Here is a 5302-nt window from a genome sequence, read left to right as displayed (position 1 = left end):
TAAACCAGGGTAACGTTAAGTCTATGGGAGGGGCCGGTAAAGAATATTTGATGAAGTGTTCTGTCATCAGATATGTCTAGTCATTCCACCGTAAAACTATTTATTCTGCTAGATGCATGTTTGCGTCATATTTTATGTCACCATGCCAACCTGACCATAGCAACGTGCAATTTCCCTGGGTCCCAGACAATATGGTCCAATTAGAAGGGTGATTGTGGGGGATTAAAGCAAACCATGACATATATTCACCTAGACTTGTCTTGAATGCTGGTACCATGAGTTGATATGAATCAGAAAGAGCCTTTGGTCATAGAATTGATCCTCAAAAGGCTTCATTTTGATCACTGGTTATGCCAGGCCCATAGTCTACCTGTTTAACCGATGTGAGCGTTCTCCTGCCCAGAGGCCCAGGCTTTTGTGATACTGTCAATTAGAAGCTTATTTCTGCAGCACATGCTCCACGGTTCGAGTCCCCAATGCAGCTTCCACGCTGCCTGCTATACTGGTGGCAGCAGTGGGATTTGTAGTTCTCTTGCACATCGGAGAAGCTGCTCTGTACGCTAGGTGGACACTTCAGGATAGAGTGAATACTGCCCACAGCCTGTGAGGAAGGATAGTCAGTGGTGATGATTTGATAATCCTAACCCTAGCAACACCATAAGAGTTGTTAACTCATGTAGTAAACTAATATTGCATTGTTTGCTCTTGACTCCAGACTCAGTTTTAGGCAACATGTGAGGATTACAGTGTGAATCATACAAGAGGCCTATAGACTGACTATTACTCACTAGGCCCCACAAAGATTCTACACTGAGAGCAGTTTTAGATAAGTGCCCAAAAGTCATAAGTGTGATCCAAATCTTCCAATTGGCGGAAGTCTTTCCCACATGTGGGTGCCTGTCAAAAACACTTCCCATTCATACTGACACTTTACAACGCCTGTTGCGCACCGCAGCATAACAGATGGTTGTGCATTCATAAGTTATTACTCAATAATTGTTTTGAGTGTTTTAGCTCCAACAACAGATATTGTATATGAATATTTCTGACTATTGCACCCATAGAGATCCTATATATATTCATGAATTATATCATCTCTATGGTTGTACCTGACTGTAGTTGTTGTCAAGTGATCCCGCTTCCTTATGGTTAAGAAGAGGATCATAGCTCTTCAGTATTAATAGAATGATCCCATGGAGCATACACTTTACTCTGACATTTATGTTTTATGTTGTGCACAGTTGGTAGCATCATGACTCATCAACACTGCCATGGCCCCAAGACAAGGGGCTCCTGATGTGGATATTCACATTCAGTGAATACCATTGATGCCAATAACCGCGGCAGGTAGCCTAGCGGTTAGAGCGTTGGGACAGTGACTGAAAGGTTGCTAGGGGAGCTAACAAGGGGAAAAAATCAATCGGTGCCCTTGAGCAAGACATTTAACCCTAATGGCTGGCTGTGACCCCATTATCCGAGGGTGTCTCAGGGGGCGTTTGAATTTGACGAAAAAAAACACATTTCCTGAAACAGGACAAAAATAAGCACCGACCAAATAATTTATTTGTGTGATACAAATCATTACTGGTGCCCATTGATCAATTGTAGAGAATCAGAGAAGTGTTAGAGACTTGCCTAGTTAAATAAAGGTTAAATAAAAATAAATAAATACCAGGACCCCTTCACTGTTTAATAAGTCTATTTATTATTTAAATGTGACAAAGTAGAGCTTTATTCAAGTGTATTGTATATCATGTTATTGAGTTGAGTAAATTTGATCTTTACAATTCCTGGGTAGTGTTCATTACGGCATACAACAAAAAACGTTTCAAAATGTTTTGACACGGAAAACAGAAATCAGAGTTTCCTATTGAACAAGTCCAGGTTGTCCCTCCCTGTTTCAGTCCATTAAGTTGAGTACATTTTATCTTTAAAACTGATGGGTAGTGTTCATTAGTGCACGCAACGGGAAAACGTTTCAAAATGTTTTGACACGTTAAAAAAACAGAAATCGTGTGACACTTCTGGTCTCCTGTTTACCACATTGTCTCAGCAGATAGTCTTCATAGACAACCTCTCATAAGTAAATAGGGTGATAAACACACTGTTCAAGTCCCCCTATTGCTCATCTTGATGTTGTTTATTTATTTTTTCATTTACACAGGTAAGGCACTTAAGAACATATAATTTTTCACAATGACAAAGTTTTAGCTTTTCTATTGTAAATCAGGTACAGCGTTCGAACGGATGACAATAGTTTCAAAACACAACCTATATAGAAAGGGATATTAAATATTACCGCGTTCAAGTGCTAGTCGGAACTAGGAAACTCTGACTTGCTAACTGGTTGTAGTTATACACGTGCCACGATCAACCAGTTAGCAAGTCGGAAATTTCAGAGTTTCCTAGTTCCGACTAAGACATAACGAGTATCCAATCCATGGTGTTGTAGTCAATGCATGACATTCACTCCCTCTGGGCAAAAACAGGTGGAATCAATGTTGTTTCCACCTCATTTCCACAAAAAAATCCAACGTGACAACGTTGAATCAACGCTGAAAACTGATAGAACTTTTTTCACCAAATGTTTTACCTTAATCCAAAGACACAGCAATTTTTGTTGTTATTGAATTCACGTTAGTTCACAACTCAACCAAATGAAAACAAGACATTGAACTGATGTCTGTGCCCAGTGGGATGGCCATGGGTGGGTGTCCATTTTGCTTAAAAAATTTGAATTTTGTAATTTCAGAGTAGGCTACTCCTGCAAAATTAATTGGGATTTTAAGCAACATGAAAAAAACAGTTTGACAAAAAGGAAGTCATGCGTATAAAAAACAAATTGGTTTTGTGTAATTGGAGAACAAATGTGGTATATGTTGGGTGAATGAAAAAACGAGTTTGGTAATGCATCAATACCCATATAAATGAAGGAGGTCTTGTAAATGCTATTCCAAATGTCTTGGTTCTTTCGAAGCATAGTATTTCTGGCAACTGCTCACACTACTGTTACCTGGTACAGGTAACTCACACTACCTATCAAGTTAGAAGTGTATTCATAGGCCCGCTTTGTTCCCAACACAGTGACACTGACCTGGATGAGAGGGAGAGGGAAATACACACAGGGTAGTTAATGCAAATGCATTCAAGTCAAACATTTACGTTTCAGCGCGACTATGCATTATTAACAAAGGGACTTCACAAAGGGAAGAGATAAGCGAGATAAGTTTTGAAGCCAATTATGTATCGCAAAATTATAACGCCAAGACACTGAAATACGACTGCTTCAGTGGTGACATGATTTTCAGTGGTACTTACGGAACTATGATAAAATGGAGGTTTTATTCCAAGTATTTTGACTTCCACATTTTAGCTGAGTGGATGAAAGTTCAAGTGTCAGTGTGTGGAGCTTACAGTGTGATTCCCATACACAATATTGCTAGTTCGAATCCCGGTGTGGTTTAATTTGTTTTCTAATCTTACCCCAACCCTTAACCTGGTCTCTAATTTTAACCTATAACATTTCTTACCCAAACTTAATCCAACCCATATAACCTTACCCAATTGTAATTACTTGTCTAAATTTATCACATTTATTGCCTAAACACAACCAATCACAAGATGGAAAATTCCAATATGCAACATTTTATAGAAAAAGAGTATTCACCTAAATGGGAGGACCCATGACATAACCTCTGACCCGCCAATGAACTCGTACCCCCATGGGCGATTCTGGTCATTGTTGGTTGCACACACAAATGCTGTGGAAAAGCACATACCTGGAAACATAGAAGTGAACGCATGATTAGTGATGGTGCCTTGGAGTCTGGGGGATCTGACAAGATGCACCACATTTAAAGGTTGAGAGCTCTTTTCATTTTCAAGAGGGGAGACGATTTCCCTTGTACAGTATGTTTCCTAAAATCCACTCACCTGGAAGTCTAATGGTACCAATATACAGCACCTTCCAACTGTTAGTTCCATTCAAACCTTCCAACACCCCAGCATTCAAACCTTCCGGTCAGTTCTATGACAACCTTCCATTCCAACCTTCCAGTCAGTTCCATTCCAACCTTCCAACATCCCAACCTTCCATCAGTTCCGCTTTAACGTTCCATTTCAACCTTCTAACATCCCAACATTCTAAACTTCCAACATCCCAACCTTCCATCAGTTCCGCTTTAACCTTCCATTTCAACCTTCTAACATCCCAACATTCTAACCTTCCAACATCCCAACCTTCCCGTCAGATCCAATCTTCCAACACTCCGACCTTCTAACATCCCCCCTGTAGTTGTGACAGAGAGGAAATTCCAACCTGACAACCCTGAAGCACTGTTAATACCACTGGCCCCAAAAAAGCCTAGGCATTTCTGGATCCATGGCTAAATGACTTGGTCTTAGGAAGGCAGTAGTGATGCACTTAGCCATCCACTGCCACATTATCACAGTATGCTCAGAGTAGTATCAGACTATTTCATATGAAGTGGCTGCACAGCTACTAAATAAACTAGGTTACATTTTGTATTTTAAAGAACAGATGCAAAAACCTACCCATCCATCTCATCAACTATAAAGCTGTTCTCCAACCTTTTCTTTCCTCCCATAGGCTTCCTCTTTCTCCTGATCAGAAGGGATAAAGGGAGCAGATAAACAGGGAGCTGCAGTGATTGTGACTCACAACTAATGAACCATTATGAGGAGCATGTTGAAGCACCATTAGGAGAAATGCCTTCTGACTGGAGAACCAGGGCCTTAAAGAGCAGCGGGCAGAGAGGCATAAGAATACATGAGTGCTCATCAGATGGCAAATTGCTATACCCAGGCTCTACCTCTCACACCACCGCACCGTCAATTGATTATTTAACCACACAACCATATACAAATGGGACCGTGGTGTTTCAGACCAATTGAAGGCATCTGACTCAGTCACAGGATGTGTCCTAAATGGCAGTATTTACCCTACATAGTGCACTCCTTCTGATCAGAGTCATGGTCAAAAGTAGTGCACTACATAGGGAATAGGGTACTATTTGGGATGCACACAGAGTTGTCGCAATATGACTATTCCAACAGAGGATTTTTTCTGCAATTCCTCAGTGATTATATTATTTGGCACTAAAATGGACCCTTGGGTGATTACCATGTGAGGCAAGGAGGACATTGTTTCTAAAGTTTAATGACCTGCATTAACAGTCCGGACAGATGCCGACTTCCTGGCAACAAGGTGTACATTTAAAAGAATGTCTCGACAGAAAGCAGCCAATGGCAAAATACCTCTTCCAACATCAGGACCACCCTT

Source organism: Salvelinus alpinus, chromosome 11, assembly GCF_045679555.1.
Source record: "Salvelinus alpinus chromosome 11, SLU_Salpinus.1, whole genome shotgun sequence".
NCBI lineage: Eukaryota > Metazoa > Chordata > Actinopteri > Salmoniformes > Salmonidae > Salvelinus > Salvelinus alpinus.
This window is presented reverse-complemented; position numbering follows the sequence as displayed.